We start from the raw sequence: 20,257 nt of genomic DNA, 5'->3' as shown, positions 1-20,257 counted from the left end.
CTTATTTTATATGTATGTATGGGTAGCAAAGAGTTTAATATGACCGAGTAACTAAGCACAGCACAGCACAGCATGTATATATTTGGGGCTTACATTAAAAAAAGCTTGTTTCCCTGATTTTGAAACAGAAGCTTATTACTTTAAAATATGGCAAACAGAGAAAAATAAATACGAAATTACCATTATCTATAATCATATAGCAATGACCTCCATTAAAGTCATTTTTCATCTTCTTTTGAATATTAATATTTGTTTTGAAATTTTCTGTGTATTTCTAGATCCTGTGTTATTGCGAATATCTTATATTGATACATACTACCAACTCTGAGGAAACATCTCAGTCTCCGTCATACCTCTTAACCTTGTACATGCTGCTCTCTTTGCCTGTAATGCCCTTCCCTGCTCCACAGCATCCTTCCCATCCTAGGCCAACTGCACTGTGTCTTTCTGGCTTTCTCATTAACTATGACGTCCCTGAAGTTATCTTTCTTTCTGTTTCCAGTACTTATCATGTGTGTGTGTTATAGCACACATCAGTGTTATAGCGCACATCTCCAACAAAATTATTTTTGATAAGTGAGTATGAATGCTATACTGCAATAGCATTCATTGATTAGAATGATGTCTGATTACCAGTTACACATAATCATGCAGGAAGATATTTTGGAAACTTAACCAGAAAGTGTTTAAATCATCTACAAAAAATTTCTAGAATTTAAAGAATCATTCAGCTAATTATGGCACTTAATCTCTTACACCAAAATTGTTTATGTGTTATTTTCTTTCCCTAGGCTCAGACTGTCTTATTCCTCTTATGTACCCACCACCTTTCACTATACTTGTACAGAGTACATACCCAATTAAAAAAAAAAAGAAATAAAATGTCAAATTAGTGATAAAACTTGCATTACTAGATTCTTATGAAACACAGAGAAGACACTATTTACCTAAATAGTATTTGTTACTCTTTTATAAGATCAGGATAACAGATATTTCTTATTAATACCTATGATGTGTGTGGCTAATAACAAATACAATAGATAATTATGATATTCATTAATGCAGCCTTCATGAAACCTAACAGATAAAACAAGACTCCATTAGAATATATTATGGGTGCTACTGAATATGATTCATGCAAAAAGATCATCACCACAAAATACTTAATCCAAATGTTTAAATATTCTGTTTAAACACTTTGTATGAGTAGCCAAATTTCAGAAACAAGCATTATAAATATGATTTTAAGTTTCTTCTAGCTAAATTCATATCATTTGCAATCTATTTGTAAAACTATTAACAGAGTTTATGTCATGACTAGTCTAAATGATATTTGATAACTAATGGCTAGGGGGCACAGACTGATATTTAAGATGTAAGGTTTCACCATGGTAACTTTCATGGGTGATTTTTATATTGAGGATAACCAGATATGACATTTCTAAGAAACATTTAGATCAGGAAAGAGAAGGAATGGCCTATTCCATCAGGAATTGCATTGGTGGGGATTGCAACTTAGCATAGTTTAAAATAATAAATCAACGCACTGAGTGGGAGCAGGAGAGGACTTCTGTGTGTGTGGGGGTGGTGACTGCTGTTTTTGAGAAGAGTCGTACTACAAGTGTTTTTCAGTAGATCTAAAAGGAGTAATAGGTACTTATGAAAACAGTAGCTTGCTCTCATAATGACAACATAGTCTCTTCACAGTGGTCGATATGTTAGAATCAGTTCTGGGTTGCTTTAGAGTACAGCTTGCTTTTTTACAAGCTTGGCTGTTATTGTACATTTTCTCTTCTGTGTAAGGTCACTTACTTAGATTAAACTGCTTGCTGCAACACTGCGTTTCAAACTACATATGCCTGCTTTCCGTGATATTATAATGAAGCCACTGGAACAAACAAGCTACTGCATAACTTGCATCCAGCAGACACTTAAGTAGGTATAGATGTTTAGGGTAAATGTAATTCCCACATTGTTTCAAATGCAATCCTAGGAAAACAGGTAAAACTTGCTTCTAGGAGAAAATAAACATTAAATAGAATCTGCCAAGTAAACCATGGAACAGATTTTTTTTAAATTTAGGTGCTATGAAAAATAAAGCAAAATAAAGAATTCTTAATTATAAAATGAAATAATAAACATCCTTTATTCATTCTAATAATAACTATTACTGAGGGCCTACTTTATGCCAGGCACTTTTCACTATTTGCAAAATAAAACAGAGAGAAATTAAAGTGAAAGAAGAAACATAATCAACTCGTAGCAATTGCAAACTTAAATCCGACAATTATTTGCAACATGCTTTTTGGTTTTCTGGGACTTGGAAAGAGACCGTGTATTCTCAAATTTCATCTCCTAAACAGGTTATATTCTTCCTGGGGTTTAAAAATCTTACCTCAACAAATCTAATTCTGACAGTTTTTTAACTTTGTCCAATAAATTAAACCACAGTAACGTCTCTTACGATAACAAAAGAAATCAAACTGGAGAAAACAATCTCCAGTGCTGACTTCTGGCATCTAAAGATTTAATGGCAACTCCTGTCTTCTTAGTGCCTCCCACTTAGAAGAGATAATGCATGTGAAAAAAGACAAAATTGTAGGCTCAGTCATATCAAAATGTGATTTATGCCAAAATAGATCTGGGAATGTCAATAATTGTAGAATATAAGACAAGTTTTGAACTCCTTAAAAAAGAAGTGAATTTAGTAATTATTTAACTTTTTTTTTTTTGTGGCCACAACAATCTTCTTGCAAAGCTTTAAAATGTTTATTTTCCTTGAGCAAGCCTTGGGAATCCAATAAAATGCTATATAACTCTACAGAGCAACACACATCATAGTGTTTTCACCCTCCTGGCATATTTTTGGCATGATATGACTTTTGCCATTAAAAAAATTAAATTGAAGTGGCACTGACAGAATTTCAAGTAAACAAAGCATCAACAGGAAGCACAGTGCCTCTGTGTGCTGAGAGCTCCAACAGACAGTCATCTGCAAATGGACAACTTTAATTCGATTCCTGGCACCATTGGCGTGCTGAGAATTCTCCTATCTCTTCACACCAGGGGTTTGCTCTTTTAAGCATTGCTCCCTGAAGGGAAGGAAAAACTAGAGAGAGAGGATTTCCAATGACCCTGCACAGATGAATGGATATGTCAATGGTGAATATTGGTTCAGCTTTGAACAGGGAATCCTGCAGTGGCCTCGCTTCTCCAAACCTTCTATGTTAGTGAGTGTCGCTGAAGACTTGTGTGAGCAGGAATCTTTAAAAGATCAAGACAGAGAATTAGAAAGTAAAAACACAAGCACAAAAAAATGACAAAATGCTTTTTAAAAATTAGTGGTAATTTAAATGGAAAATTCAGTTCTCAAGAGACAAGAGTGTATTAACTCTCGTGTTAGTGGGGCTTTGCATTTAAAACTTGAGCCTCTGAAAGGTAAATTCCAAAATACTAATTGCTCATAGAGTCAATTAGGAATGTGGTGTCCATTTGACAGGTCTTGAGGAACAATTAAACATCGAATTGAACACTAAGCACTTAGAATCCTCTTACTCTTTCTGCTGCCAGTATTATAATTAAAGCATACACAGACACAAGCAAAAGCAAAAAAATATCAATTCCATTTTGCTTGTAAGATGAGCATTTTAGTTACTAATCTTGCAACTGGGTAGATGCAAAAATTCTGCTTGAGTAACTGCAGAACACACATTTATTTTCACGTGCTTTATGGTTAGTTTTCATTCAGTTATCAATCAATCAATTATGCTGTGACATGCTGTAATTTCCTAATCATACTAATATTCATGCTTTTATCACTATCATACCTAGAGCACATACATTTCAGTGAGACAGAAGTCTAATTATTTAAATGTGCTAGAGCGTATTACATCTCCAAGGCTGTTTCCTTTATGAGTTTTTCTCCCCTAAAAAAAAAAATCTAATTTAATGGCAAAGAGAAAAGTATATTAAACAGCGTTATACCCCTCCAGTAAGCAAAACTGATTTTTTACAGATCCCAATAAGTATAGAATTTTTATGGATCCTTGTTTAAAATTAATGTTTTTTGCTTGTTACTGAAAATAGCCAAACAGAATTTATGTCACAAAAAGAAATAATAATCACATTCAAGGTTAAAGATACAATGCATTTATTTTATTTTTCAATGCTCTTAACCTGAAAAAAAAACCATAGGGACTAACTAGAAATTGCTTTATATCCTGAAAATATGATTTTGCATCATTTCTTATAACTGGCTTAGCTTTCAAAACTTTTTTCTACACTTAAAATTTTTCATGCTTAAAAAAACACTTTTATTTAATCATTTCAATGTTATCCTTGACAGGTCCCAGGGAAAATTTTTAAATTTTCAGCAAGACTACTTCCCTGATACATATGTTGCAATCAATAATTACAGGCTCTGTTGTGCAGATTACTTGAAAGGCAATAAGTCAGTATAGGTGGTATAGGTTACACATGGCAAACATATTCATACTCCCTTAGATAGTAACAAAGAAAAAGATTCTGACTCAGTTGTCACAATTAATATTTCCTGTAGTGCTGTGAAGCCAATGATCCACTCAGATCATGGATATGGCTCCTCAGATACCGTTCCCTTAATGAAGTATGTTTCAGTGTATCAGTATATTTTCAAGACAGTCCTGAAAGTTCCATTACTTTCTTCAGTGGGGAGTGAGCACAGATACATTGAAAACTAATAGGAAACAGTTATACCACGAACAGCAGCAGCAGCACAAAACATGCAAAAGACATTAGTTTTAAGTAGAAAATCAGTTACTTTTCCACCAGTAAAAATTGTCTGTTCTAAATATCATACCTTTACATTCATTTATGGGTGTGTATGTGACTGGAAAACCTACCTTTTTTTTTTTCCAACTTTTTATTTTGTACTGGGGTATAGCTGATCAACAAACATATGCATGGCTAAACCCCTTCACTGTTCACCTGAAACTACATTCACTTTTAAAATAAGAAGCTTTTGGAGAAAATTTCCACCTGTTGTACAATCAGCACATCATTATAAAATAGTAAACTTTTCAATTATGTAAAAATTAATACGCTTAATCAATAGATATAGAAAATACTGAACTAGAAAATTTCACAAGACTGAACTACAGAACACTTTCATGGCTATGTCACAAGAATGCAAGAATTAGAAGATACAGTCTGCTGCTGCTGCTGCTGCTGCTAAGTCGCTTCAGTCGTGTCCAACTCTGTGCGACCCCATAGACGGCAGCCCACCAGGCTCCCCCGTCCCGGGGATTCTCCAGGCAAGAACACTGGAGTGGGTTGCCATTTCCTTCTCCAATGCAGGAAAGTGAAAAGTGAAAGTGAAGTTGCTCAGTCGTGTCCGACTCCTAGCGACCCCATGGACTGCAGCCCACCAGGCTCCTCCATCCATGGGATTTGCCAGGCAAGAGTACTGGAGTGGGTTGCCAAGTCTATTCCTGATCAATTTCATGAAAATCTCCACTAATTATTCATCACTTTCTTTCTCCAGCACACCTTCTACCACCTGCCACCTCCTGCCACCATACTTCCCATATATATGTATACAAACACACACACACATATATACACATGTGTGAGTGTATATGTGTACTTATGTGTGTGTCTACACATATATTTCTACATTTAGATGTCAATTGTTTTTATTTATACATTTTTTTTTTCTGCTAGGAAACATAATTGTAACAACTGACTTTAAGTATGTTTTATACTTTTTAAGGTCTTTACTTAAAAAGCAATTTAATTCATTTCTCTGGAAACGGGAGTTTCTTATGTGAAGAACACCTCCTTTCCTTCCATCCTGGAGTTCATTAGTAAATCAAGACGTGCTGACTTTGGAAAAAAAAAAAAAAAATCCAGCTGTTTTGATTCTAATGCTAGGTCTTTGAACTATATTTAATTATACAAAAGATAAGGTTAACAAATATACTAAAGCAGAAAGGGAGTGTCCTCTTATACTAAAGATGAAGGGCCAAGAGAAAATTCCTCAACATGTACTTGAGCAAATGTTAAATATTTAGAATAAAACTGGTACCTATCAGTCCTGTGAACCTCAAGTCTCCTAAACAGTGATAAATACCAAGGATCCCCAAAGACTCTCTTCCTTGTCCCTTAACAGACTGTTTGGCATCAAGTGCTCAGTGGGCCGGAAACCCACAGTCAGTCAGGGAGGGACAGCACAGACGGAACCATGTTTACTCTGTCAGAGGCAGCTGATTAGGATGACACCAACTCTTCACATTAAACCTGCTAAGCAGGGCTTTACCCAGAGGGCTTCCCGAAACTTGGAGCCCTTGCCAATGACGTTCACGGACTGCAGTATATGTTAATAATGGTGGCGGCAGGCTGCTGTAGTTGCTGACACAGTGCATGTTAATTAAGCGCTCTCTGGCAGTGGATTTCCCTCAAACTTCATTTTGAAAAGTTAGGATTGTGCAGTTTAAAGCTATTTACAGGGAATATCTACAGTAATGTCATCATTCTGACTTTTGTATTTGACTGATTTCAGAGTCAGGGATGCCTAGAGGAGAATCTCATAAAACAATGGAAAAATCAACAGCCCCAAACCTCCAATTTCTTATCCATGAATCATACAGCTTGAAAGGTCTCTGTAGGCCATTAGTTCAGTCCCTTCATCTTACAGCAGAGGGGGCTGAGGCTCAGAGTTCTTGCATCTCAGGAGCAGCATAGCCAGGATTAGAACCTAGACACTTCCACCACTGGAGGGAGATTTCCGTTAGACAACCCTGGCTGCCTTACACCTTCCTAGAAAATGAAAAATCCACATACTGGAACATAATCATCATTTTCAAGATAGTCCTCCCAACGAGTTGGAAATCTGATGAGGAAAAGGAAAATAGGATGGCAATGGCAGCAAATATTAAGGGTGGTATCCAAAAAAATAAATTGGTTTCAGTGGATACAAATATTCTTAGAACTATATGACTCTTGTTGGTAATGATTACTGCTGCTGCTGCTAAGTTGCTTCAGTCATGTCCAACTCTGTGCGACCCCACAGACGGCAGCCCACCAGGCTCTGCCGTCCCTGGGGATGAGCTTATGTGTTGTTTTTACTAGATTAAAATGTAGTAAATAAGTATAAAAGTGAAAGTGAAGTCGCTCAGTCATGTCTGACTCTTTACGACCCCGTGGACTGTAGCCTACCAGGCTCCTCGGTCCATGGGATTTTCCAGGCAAGAATACTGGAATGGGTTGCCATTTCCTTTTCCAGGGGAATCTTCCTAACCCAGGGATCGAACCCAGGTCTCCCGCATTGCAGGCAGACTGCTTTAACCTCTGAGCTACCAGGGAAGCAAATAAGTGTGAGGCCCTTGTGTTTATAGAGTCTATGTTCTTTAGACCACTCAGGCTCCAAAGATATCTGACAGAATTTATGTTTATACATTATGATGCATTTCAGTAATAAATAACACTTATCTGTCAAAACTGCATTATTAATCTGTTATGGTATAATCATTTACCAACCTAATCTGATAGATTGGTTCAGCTATCATTTTAGGTGAATGAAATATTCTTTCTCTGTCACTATAGACTATTCTGGCCTAGGTCACTTGGGGATGGCAGAGTCTTGATGACCAGCATGTAAACCACCCTTTGAGAGTCATCTTCTCTAAGTACATTTACTCTCCAGCCATTGTGGTATAGTTTCACACACTGTTAGCCTAGGATGATGCTAACGACTGGCACCCTAGTGATCCAACAGAGTTAATGACTGCTTCCCAAAAGCTTCCAGAAATACGTATAAACCCTGTGGGACAGTGACAGCAATGCCAGACTTAGGAAGAAATCTGGGTAATTAGTCTCAGTTCTAATCATTAGTTGTGTTCACTTAGCACTTGATCGTTTGCCTCCTCATCTACAAAGGGAGCTGGCTTAGATTACCCCTAAAGGGCTTCTTTCTCTCTCAAATGTTATGCTAAGAAACTAATTTTAGGAACTGAAAAAATGGGAAAGTAGAAGACTGTATGTATGCCTTATCTAAGACACCTACAACCTACAGAACAGCGTGGACACTCAGATGAAGGAATACCTAATAACAGTTAATAGAGGAGGTTATATATCTGTGTAGCATTGCATGCTCAGTCGTGTCCAGTTCTTTGTGACCCCAAGGACTGCAATCACCAGGCTCCTCTCTCCATGGCATTTTTCAGGAAAGAATATTGGAATGGGTTGCTATCTCCTCCTCCAAAGGATCTCCCCAACCCAGGGACTGAACCCATGTCTCCTTAGTCTCCTGCACTGGCAGGCGGATTCTTCACAATTGAGCCACCTGGGAAGGCCCAATTACAGATCTCCTAGAACTCTAAGTTCTCAGAGGCAAGTACTGAATATAATTCATCTTTAGATCACCAACAGCTAAGAGAGTTCTTGACCCATGGTGGGTGGGTCCTGCTTCATTATATATCAGATGAATAAATAAATCTGAATCATGTAGGATGGAAAAGTGGGATTGTATTCCATATAGATGGAATACCCCATGTGAAGGCTTTGCTGGTATGAAAAGATATGGTATATGTTCAGGGAAAGAAGAGAAGTGTGCCTAGATCATGAGGAATGTGGTATAAGAATGGTAGGAAATGAGTCTGGTTTCCCATTTGGGAAGGATCCTAGCATTCAGCCAAGAACACTCTACATCTGAGCAGAACAGGAAAAACACCCTCCGTTTTGCACACTAGGCAGCAGCATGCCAAGGAAAATGTGCAAACAATATACAGATACACCCGAGTGTCAGGATAGGCCAGGTGAAGGGAGCTGCTGGCAGTAACACAGCAAATGGGGCAGGGAGAAGGGAATTCAGTCTTATATCTCCTGGGGAGGATTCCATACCTCTCCTCACACATTCTCACCCCCGAGCGATGCTGATACCAGGTTTAACCATGGTGAGCAGAGGGACCTTGGGATCCTTGATACTGAGCTGTTGCACCCTCTACCTTATTCTCACTTCCTCACATCCCAGAAAGTGTGGGAGCAAGTGCTTGTTGTCCAAGTCATTACCTTCCTAGGAAATGGCATGTGTTCTTGCTTGAGAAACAATGGCTCCCAACGTAAAGCTGGTTATACTTAGAAGAAGACTATTAATTATTTCTTAACTAGTCTCCCTTGATGAACCTATTTGAAATAATGAAGCTTGAGTAAGGGTTCTACAAGCAAATTAACAACTGAGAATAACTCAGACTCAGAAAGAATAGCTATACCTAACTATACAAAGAAGTAAATAATCAACAAACCAATCTATTACTACAATACTGGTCACCATATACAGTATAATAGACTTCGAAATTGAATGTAAATTGTCAGCAACACTAAATGTTTATATTAGTATAATCATTAACACAGTCATTGTTTAATCATTAGTTAATCTTCTAGCCAGGCTACTGCCCTTATCTTTGGTGATCCACTATAAAAAGGTCCTGAGATACAAAACTCAATTATATAACCTTGGCTTCGGAGAGAGAAATTGTTTTAAAATCTTTATAGGATAATTTTCTCCATTTCCTATGTTCTTAAAAAAGCTAAGAGATAATGTGAATCTAATCTTTTGGAGTGACTCCATAGTCACTTCTAGAGAAAAGCTGACCATTACTTCGAAGGGAAGTATTTTTAGTTACACTGTATTTTTCTTCATGCAAATATATTTCATTTAGAAATGTAATGAGACATTTCTGCATTTTATAATTACCTTTAGGTATTCTTTCAAAAAGAAAATGAAAATACTATACTACAGTGATGTCAGCAGTCTAAAAGATAAGAATGGTTTTGCCTTCCAAAGATCCATTTGGTATGTCAGAAATACCTTCTCAGAGCATTTTTAAGTGCAATGGTTATAGTTGCAGGTGAATCTACAAAATGGTACGAACCTTACAAAAAGGATTATGCTTTCTCACACTAAAGGCATTGTTGGGATGCTCAACATCACTCATTATCAGAGAAATGCAAATCAAAACCACAATGAGGTACCATCTCACGCAGGTCAGAATGGCTGCTATCAAAAAGTCTGCAAGCAATAAATGCTGGAGAGGGTGAGGAGAAAAAGGAACCCTCTTACACTGTTGGTGGGAATGCAAACTAGTACAGCCACTATGGAGCACAGTGTGGAGATTCCTTAAAAAACTGGAAATAGAACTGCCTTATGACCCAGCAATCCCACTGCTGGGCATACACACCGAGGAAACCAGAATTGAAAGAGACACGTGCACCCCAATGTTCATCACAGCACTGTTTATGATAGCCAGGACATGGAAGCAACCTAGATGTCCATCAGCAGACGAACGGATAAGAAAGCTATGGTACATATACACAATGGAGTATTACTCAACCATTAAAAAGAATGCATTTGAATCAGTTCTAATGAGGTGGATGAAACTGGAGCCTATTATACAGAGTGAAGTAAATTAGAAATAAAAACACCAACACAGTATATTAACACATATATATGGAATTTAGAAAGATGGTAACCATGACCCTAATATGCGAGACAGCAAAAGAGACACAGATATAAAGAACAGGCTGTTGGACTCTGTGGGAGAAGGCGAGGGTGGGATGATTTGAGAGAATAGCATTGAAACATGTATACTATCATATGTGAAACAGATCACCAGTCCAGGTTTGATGCATGAGACAGGGAGCTCAGGGCTGGTGCACTGGGATGACCCTGAGGGATGGGATAGGGAGGGAGGTGGGAGGGGGGTTCAGGATGGGGAACACATGGCTGATTCATGTTAATGTATGGCAAAAACCACCACAGTATTATAAAGTAATTAGCCTCCAGTTTAAAAAAATAAATAAATAAAGGCATTGTTGGTATAGAATAGGAAGTCTGAGTTAGAACTGCTGCTGCTGCTGCTAAGTTGCTTCAGTCGTGTCTGACTCTGTGCAACCCCAGAGACAGCAGCCCACCAGGCTCCCCATCCCTGGGATTCTCCAGGCAAGAACACTGGAGTGGGATGCCATTGCCTTCTCTGGAGTTAGAACTAGATATGACTAAAAGACACATGGATGGGACCCGGACTCAATAGAAATTTGAGTCCAAGTCAGTCATTCTCCAATCTCTGTAAAGTGAGAGACAAAAGTTCCTTATACATGTGAGGTGATGATATAGTCTTCCAACTGTAAGGATAAAGCGTTGGTAAATCCAGAACACAGACTGTATTTGCATATTTAAATTGATCACTGTCACATAGCAATTTCTAGTAGAAACTAAGGATGAAAATTATTTTCATCACTTCTGTTCCTAAGAATATTAAAATACATATGTAATTTGTAATATATGACTTTTGGAAAAGTTTCTTTTTCTGGTTATTGAATTTTTACTGTTCTGTCAAATCAGGTCAATATAAGTTGAATGAATCTGCTCAAAAATCTTCAACAGTATTATGGACTAACTCAATATAGGGTACCATATAAAGAAATATCAGGAATTCCCTGCTGGCCCAGTGGCTAAGACTTCATTCTCCCAATGCAGGGGGCCTGGATTCAATCCCTGATTGGGGAACTAGATCCCATATGCTACAACAAATAACTAGATAAATATAAATGAATGAATAAATAAAAATGCTCTCTATTTTACAAAAAAGAAATGCCTTTGCTCTACTGAATCTCCTTTTTGTTAACTAAAACTAAATTCACTTAAATGTTGTAATGTGTATTTTAGAATCACACATCATTGTAGCCATGTTATTAAACTCCATAAGAGAGGCTCTAAATTATAAATGTTTGGGAGTTTGTGCATTTCATTGTAAATATTCACTGAGATAATAGGCCAAAAAGAAATTAGGGGTTGATAACCAACATTTTACTTTTCAAATCAACAGTCATACTCCTCCTAGTATGTCCAAACTTTTAGTGATAAAAGTCCAAAAGTGATAAATCTGAAGACTTTGCTTCCTTTTTTTTTTTTTACGAAAATATAGCTATAGCATGTTCCAATGAAAAGACATTAAAATGAAAACAGTAAGAAAATAAATATTACTGTTCTTAAGGATTAGCATATATATGTAACTCTCAGCCAAATAAACGTTTCATTTTAAACATAAAGTCAGCTTATGTACCACTCTATTGAAATGCAATAAATAGGGACCACCACCATCTCTGTTGACAATACATTGAATCCACATTAATTTGATTGAAGGTGGCTTGCCAACACATCTCACTTTCCCCATTTGAGAGCACTCAGATAAGAAAAACACAGTGATGTTTAGCAGATAGGCCAGATGACACAATAGAACACAACTCATTGCAGTGTAATTATAGTGATTACTTCAGAAAAGAGAGCAGATACACTGATGGGAAGAAGTAAACACTGCCACGATTACGGGAGCCCAGTTCCCTTTTGGTACAGATACACACGTCCCAGACAACACCAACCCAGCAATAAGAACACAGAAAGCTTCCAACTTAACAGCATAAAAGCACTAAAGGTTACAAAATGGCGAGAGCCAATCTGCCAAAGTACTGGAACAAAGACCCCCTCTGTTTTTGGTGAATTCAATATATCGAATAGATAGTCAACTAAAGAAGTCGTCCTTCCACAATTAACAACGGAGTAGAAACATCAGGAAAGTTTGCCCCAGAGGAATGTAATCTGCAAATGCTTTTAAAAGCTGTCATTTTGACGACTGTGAAAAAATAAACAATGGGATGTGCCTAGTCCTCTCAGGTAACTGTCCCATGAGACCAAACTGCAGAGTCAGAGGGGATTTACCTATGACATTAATTTGGCATATATAATCTATTGGCATCAAAGCACCTAAGAACTGCATCATAGTATGACCAAAGTAAGGAAAACCTCACCTCTCCCCACTCCACAAGATTAGAGATAAAAACAGAAAAACAGAGCTTGAAAAGGGTCCTCTGGATCACCTAGTGGAACCCTTGTTTGCCATAACTGAAAAACTCCAGGAGGCTTCCAGCCTGGTCTCGGACCACACAGGAAGTGAGTGAAAGAGCAAGACCAGAACCTAAGGCTCCAGACTCCGAGTTCTGTGGTTTTCCACTATAATCTGGTTATTTTTCAATAACAAATTTCATAAAACAAGAACAGCCATTTATATAAATTTGCACTGTAAAAATTATGGAACACTTCAAAAGCATTTGAATCACCTTCTTTGTTGCCAGCTCTCTGTGAGGTACACAGAAATACTCATATGTCAGATGTACATGTACCTACATATGTAGATATATAAAGAGAGAGAGACAGTGGGAGAAAGACATAGAGAAAGACTAAAAGAGAGAGAACAAGTGTGGGAGCCGGAGAGACAGAAAGTAGGAGACAAGAAAGAGTGAAAGAGACAGATGAGTGAGTGCAAAAGCCAGAGAGAGTGGCAGAGAGACACACAGAGAGACACACACATGCACAGGCAGGCAGGAAAGAAGAGACAGTGAGGGCTTAAATGACTTGCCTAAGGTCACAGTACTTGTCTGAGCTGTACCTCAAATCCAGTATTGAAACCCAAGTCCCTGCTCCTTCCATAAGCCCTAAGGAAGTCTCTAAACCCTCAAAAGCAGAGGTGAATTAAAACACAATGCTTGAACTTTGTTTTTGGTTGTTGCTGTTTTGATTTTTGGCCTCAACCTTTACCCTAATTCTCACCTCCAGTAGGATGGTTAAATGAAATAGGTGGAATCATCTTGACAGAGTCAAAGCAATAGCCATCGTCTAGATGGTTGAAAGAGGCACTTTTCTTTTTAAACCATTAGTGAAGTCCTGCCTTGGGAGATAAAATATCAAGAGAAACATATGTTTTTTCCTGTCATTAGAGATTTGATGACCTCCACAACATGGGATTCTTAACTTGGAATCCATGGATGCATCTGACTATCTGTAAACCCTTGATATTGTATGCAGAAGTTAGAGCATGTCCGCATTTTCAAGAAAGAGAGTGGATCTGATTCTCAGAGGTCCCTCACTCATAAATATTGAGCCACTGCCTTATAAGTTTGTGGAAAGACTAAAGGCTTATGTATACTTTTTGTACATCAAAAACTACCCGAATAACCTGGACAAAATAAATAATTTAGAAGACTAATGGTAATCGATCTTCAGTGCTCCTATACCCTACACATTTTTGTCTTGGAGTTTAACTGCAAAATGTTTCCCATTATTTTTTCTCCAGACACTTTTAGTGTGGAACTCTACTTATGAAAATGAGTTGAAAAAGTGAATTTAAAAAAAACCATGGCTTAAAACTAAGTTCATCAGTGTTTTGGTATGATTTGGTAATAACACCAAATTGGTAGGCTTTTTTTTTTTTAAGCAAATCCTATAAAAAATATACTTCATTTGATTCAAGTGTATTCTTAATGGGCTGCTCTATTCATCAATATTAAAATAGTCTTAAATGTAGACCAAACGCATCATCTCATACGTTGATACATATAAAACTGCCAGGATTCTTTGCTTCCAAATTAATGCAGCATTATAAACAGGACTCTCCTATACTGCTGAAGTACATCACTACTTGGGTTAGGGATGAAGAATTAGGAAAACAATACTGTGGTAGCTAGTTTCCAAAATGGCCTTCAGGGAACCACACTTGCCAGCTTTTCTTTAATGCCTCCCCACAGTGAGTTGAGTTACACTCTGATTTCCTGTCCCCAACAGAATGCAGCAAGAAGCACCAAGCTAGTTCTACTCCTAAGATTTTACACTTTTAGGGGCCTGATCCTGAATGTAAGAAGTCTGCCACCTTGTTGAAGAGACGACATGGAGGGGCCAGACCAAGAGGAAGAGGCCCTAAGAGTATAGCAGAGAGAGGCCCAGCTGTTTAGTGTTCAAGCTGAGTCCAGCCTTCCTGCAGCCACACCAAGACACCAGACATCCGAATGATTATACTGGCCATTCTAGCACATGAATGAGTCCTGCCATGACTGCAGCTCCAACCGACAGTACTTGACGAGTTGCCCATATGCACCCAGTCAACCCACATAAACATGAGAAATAATCAAGTGTGCTGTAAGCTACTGCGTTTTTGAGTGATTCACTAACCAGCAACAGGTAAACCAAACTGAAGCTAAAGGTAACCTGGCATGAACAATGAGTTTACGAGATCAAATTCAGAAGATGATCAAGTGTAAGTAACCGGAGCTTATCCATGTTGAGCATAAAAGGAAAACACTTATTAAGTTCTAACGAATTTGTCCATCACTTATCTCATTAAACCTCATCACTACACTGCCAAAGAGAGCTTGAGTAACGCTACTGCCTAAGGTCATGGAGCTAGAAAGCCAGAGGTTGAGCACAAATTTTCTTTGATAGCCTCAATGTGCTCATTTCATTGCATCCTACAGGCTGTGAGGAGGAAGGGAGGGAAGAAGAGAGAAGACCGACACACAGACAGAGGCTTGACAGTTAATAATTTGTGATGAAAACCTTCCTGAAGCATATCCATACTTTAAAAAATAGAAGATATCTGCCAAAACAGGTTAAATGATGGTGGACATATTCTATTTTTAAAAGTAAGGATATGCTTCAGGAAGGTTTTCATCATAAATTATTAAATGTCAAGCCTTTCTGTGTGTTTCAGTCTTCTCCCTTCTTCCCTCCCTCCTCTTCATAATGACTCAACATCATCATTACTGACATCTATATTGCAACAATGTGCTATAATGGAATATGTACTTGCAGACATATGATTCTGTATTAAAATGATCCTAAAATGCCGTGATTAATTTTAGTTCCACTTTCTGATTTTTATATATTTTCTGTTTCTCTCCTGGTGTTAGACTGTCTCTTACAGACAGAAAAAGTGGACAACTAAGCTTATGTGATCTTTGTGAAAAGAGAAGATGAGAGCTTACAGGACGTTCCTATGAACAAAGTGCATATACCTTCTAACATAAAGTTTGATGTTTGGGGTAGCTGGATAAGTAAATTCTAGATGAGGAAGCTTTTAGTTAGCTGCTGAATTCCTTACAACACTATGACTTTGTACAGGAACTAAAGGAATAGTTTCTGCTCTAAAGAGCCCTAAGCCTTGTGGACAGCCTGGTGATTTTCAAATTGGACTCAGTGGGAACCGGGGTCTGCACCAACCCAACAAAAGATGCTTTACAGATGCCGCAATTAAGGATTTTCTGGCAAATGCTAAAGACTTAAAGCTATCCTTTCACTGCTTTTATCCATTTTATAGTTTGGGGTTCTAAGCTTGACTTGGTTTGAAAACAAAAAGTTTTACTGTTCAGATGCTTTTGAAAATCAATGATTTGGGAGATGTACTGTGGTTAAGGAGGGGTGACAGAGTTGTGGAGTTGTCTGGCAAGGGATCGTAAATATTTTTGCCAACTTTTATGTTCTATATGCATTTAGAAATGTAATGCTTTCAAAAATGAGAGCTAACCTTTACTAGAGAAAGTTTACATTGTTGATACTCTGCTGTTGATACCACTGTGTGACTCAAACAGCTACAATATTGGCAGCACCACTAAGCTCAATTTATTCTATTTAGGAGATAAAAGAGTTTTGATAGCAAGTTATGACATCATAGGCAAACATACTTATGATATACAACACCAGACCATGTGATTTTTAGTTTAAAGACATTCAGCAGGTTAGGGTTGTCCAAGAAGTTTCTAAAATGCCAATTTTAAAGGATTTAATTCAAGCAAAACTTATACCTAGTTGCAGTTGCTTCTTTCAGAGTGAAGTTAGGGTAGTCACTGATCAAAGTGTGTACAGCTATCCATTAAGGACGTCCACAATTACTATTTGTCATACTTCCCGTTAGGCAGTTCAAATTGCTTAAAACTTTGGTAATGACCACTTGGCTATATTTGAATGAAGGTCATTTGCCCCTCCATTCACAGCTCATATAGCACCTTTTGTACACATATCTCTGGGTCCTTTACAAAGAACACTAATCAAGATACAAAATAACATTGTAGCAAATAATCTTGTCACAAATTCCATTACACAGTAAAAGCTAAATAAAAAATAACAGCTTTTCTGCCTATATTTAGAAATTTATATCACTTAGTGTCAGGCAATTCAGCCAAGAGAATTCCACAAAACAGAAGAAGGTGACAGGAAAAGATCCATTAACCAACACATACAGACTCACACACACAATTTCACCAATAAAAATGTTAAGAATGAGCCTAGAAAATTAATAACTAGGGGTAGGGTTTTCTACATTTTTAACATATTTTACCAAAGTATTAGATAAACTGGTAAATTGTCTATTCTGAAATTACTCTGAGCAAGTATACTCATCCAAATTTAGGCAATAATATATCTATTTAAACATTAAACAGTTAAACTTCTTGCTTAGATTAGTTAGCAGATGTTCTGCTAAAGAAGTTTATGTACTTTGGCTATTTAAGAAGAAAAATATGAATTATTCCCACACCCATCTCGTAGACCTCACAACACTCTTTGAACTTCCATAACCCTATCATCCAAAATTTCTCAATTTTTTTTTTATATTTGTTGAGTAATTTTCACTGGTTCCCAGACAAACTCAATTCTAATTGTCTTTCTTGTTCTACAAGAAAACTAGATGTTGTAGGAAATGAATGATTTTAACAAAACACATACTTAGCAGTGCACATAGGAATTGACCAATTACTATGGCACAACAAATACTAATTGCACCTTAGACCTAAATAATTTGACCACTTCTCTTTTCTTTTTGCTAAGACTTACTCCTTTTATTGTCTCTCATATGTAACTCATATATATTAATTTGAAAGGAGTTCTTGAAAAACAGTATTGAGCTCATTGTAAGCTTAATAAATATTGGAAATATATATATATATACACAAATGATCTTGAAGAACTCATAAAGACCTACATTCACTCAAACTGAACATCTTTCTACATGCCCTCTCAAACATATACACAGCCACCTTGCTTTAAATATGTGTGTCTTGTGCTGACATACTTTCTTTTGAAAACCTTGAGGTGACGACCACTAAATAGAAAAGGGTAGATTCGTGTGTTTATTCACTCTCACTCGTTTATTCATTCAACACTTGAAGTTTGTCTAATACACTCAGTATGGTATAACAGTAATTAAGAGACAAGGTCTGGAGCAAGATTTCCAGAGATTGAATTTTAACTCTACTACTTACTGGCAACATAGTCCACTAATCTGGTCCACTAGTTTTCTCATCTGTAAAGTAGCACCTACTTCAAAAGATTGATGTGAAGATTAAACAAACTAATACATGTAACAAGCACAGACAACTTCTAGTGTGGAATAAGCACTCAATAAATATTAATTATTTCTGTCATACCTCAGGCCCTATGTCAGCACTGAGAGTTGCAATGGTAAATAAAAATAGGCACAATTCTCAGCCTTGCTAGACATTAAGTCTTGTTCTAGAGCTTTTGCATTATCTCCTTCTATTAAAATATATTAAGTTGTTACCAGAGACTGAACAGATTTTGATAATAGGGAAAACTTAAAAAAAAAAAACAAAAGTAAAAGTAAAAAAAAAAAAAGTATTTTGGCCACAAAATTGAAATTGAAATTTAGCTTTATTTAAACTTCATATATCTCTCCTGCTTTTATGGATAAAACTGTATGACAATAACATTATCAGTTTTTCCAGAACCAAATTATGGTTTCAGTTTATTTTGGATTTATTATCTTAAGGCATTAGTATTAATTTTTAAAAATATCATTACTAATGTTTTATATCAGAGAGTAATTTAAGTATGAAATTTTAAAATATTCATGTGGTTTCAGTCTATTCACAGCAATTCCTCCCCCTCACCAATGAATCCCTAAAATGGAAATTAGTGCAAAATGCAAAACAGATTTTGTGCAACAGATATTTTCAGGAGCTTTTACTTTTTATTACAATTTATTTTAGAAAGATTTTTACAGATACTTTTTCTTTTTCCTTAGTTCTAAAAGTAACAGAAAGACAGAAAGATATTTTACAATCTATGTTAATACTATCCAAACAATCTGTGGCTGTGGACTTAAGTTAAAGAGATGTCTTGCTCAACTGAAGCCAAGACCTAATATGAATATAAGAAGAATCTTAAAGCTTTGGTATCCATATGTCTCATTCTGAAGAGGTGAAAGTCCTGACCTATGAATAATCTTGAAGATCGGAAGAAAGGCAGAAAAAAAAGAAGCTTTCCCATAAATTTCATTAACTCTTTTATTCCATTTCCTATCATTGATTTCATTCGATTTCTAAAACTGTTATAGAGACTGTATTACTGTTTCCCAAGAATACTGGAATGGGTAGCCTATCCCTTCTCCAGCAGATCTTCCCCCCAGGAATCGAACCAGGGTCTCCTGCTTTGCAGGCAGATTCTTTACCAACTGAGCTATCAGGAAAGCCCGCATCACACAGGATGTTGTGTAATATTTAATACACTTTATACTCATCTGTATTTGAAGAGAGAGCATCCTGAAAAGATGAAAAGTACCTATTAAATTGTAACTGTTTATAGACAAAAACCTCATGTTACTTGATTTTAATTTGGGCACAGTACTTAGCACCAATCAGGTTAAGAAAAGATAGGTTATTAATGAATATGGTGACATACTAATCAGGTATTCACATTCTCAAGAGAGCTAATACTGAGTGCGAAGTAATTATTTCTTTTGGGTGGTTGGGACTTTGACCCACTTTCAAGCTTACTAGTAAGAATTAGGATATAACTCATTGTTGTATTTAACTTTTAAGCATCAAGTGTATCAGCATCAAATGGATTAGAATTGCCCTGTAAAGAGGAAGGGGAAGGGGAAAGGCTGAAGAACAAATCTACATTATGTGCTAGTCTCTAGGCCTAGTTATTTTTCACAGGCCCTCAGAGTTAATCAATGGGAAGAAAAAAGAAAGAAGGGGGTATTTTATTAATTCACAAAGGAGAAGCATTCTAGCAGGAGACTGATAAACTGAAGAGGGCATTCCAGCCTAGGATGAGAAGTCGGACCAGTGGCTTCTGATGTGTTTGTCATCTCTGATATGCGACAGTATGATAAAACATACCCTGTGTTAAAACAATGTACGTTTGCTTGCACACACACACACACACACTCGGAGATCTACATTTGCAAAGATAACTCCTTTTCCAAACACTCCAGGCAGCAGAGACATATGGGGGTCCTACGAAGATTCTAGAGGGATTCCCTGGCGGCTTGGACAGTAAAGAATCTGCCTGCAGTGCGGAAGACCTGGGTGAGGTAATTACAGAATAAGTGACTTGAGCTAGGTAAGCTTTCGTTGCTTCTTCAGTAGCTTTTTA

At 37.0% G+C, this 20,257-nt stretch overlaps 1 protein-coding gene across 3 annotated transcripts in view; it reads right to left on the bottom strand.

The window, feature by feature from the left end:
* FIGN (fidgetin, microtubule severing factor) overlaps positions 1–20,257 on the bottom strand; it is a 131,709-nt gene that overhangs the window by 28,355 nt on the left and 83,097 nt on the right. The window contains exon 3 of one of the 3 annotated variants that reach the window (XR_008711893.1): positions 2,152–3,264. The exons of the other annotated variants lie outside the window; for them this stretch is intronic. The gene's annotated coding sequence lies outside the window, so the exon portion shown is untranslated. Of the gene's footprint in view, positions 1–2,151; positions 3,265–20,257 lie in introns of those variants that run through there. 3 annotated transcript variants of the gene reach the window in all.

Source organism: Bubalus kerabau, chromosome 3 (genome assembly GCF_029407905.1).
Source record: "Bubalus kerabau isolate K-KA32 ecotype Philippines breed swamp buffalo chromosome 3, PCC_UOA_SB_1v2, whole genome shotgun sequence".
NCBI classification, from domain to species: Eukaryota; Metazoa; Chordata; class Mammalia; order Artiodactyla; family Bovidae; genus Bubalus; species Bubalus kerabau.
Note: the sequence above shows the minus strand (reverse complement) of the source record. Positions and strands in the feature narration are given on the sequence as shown.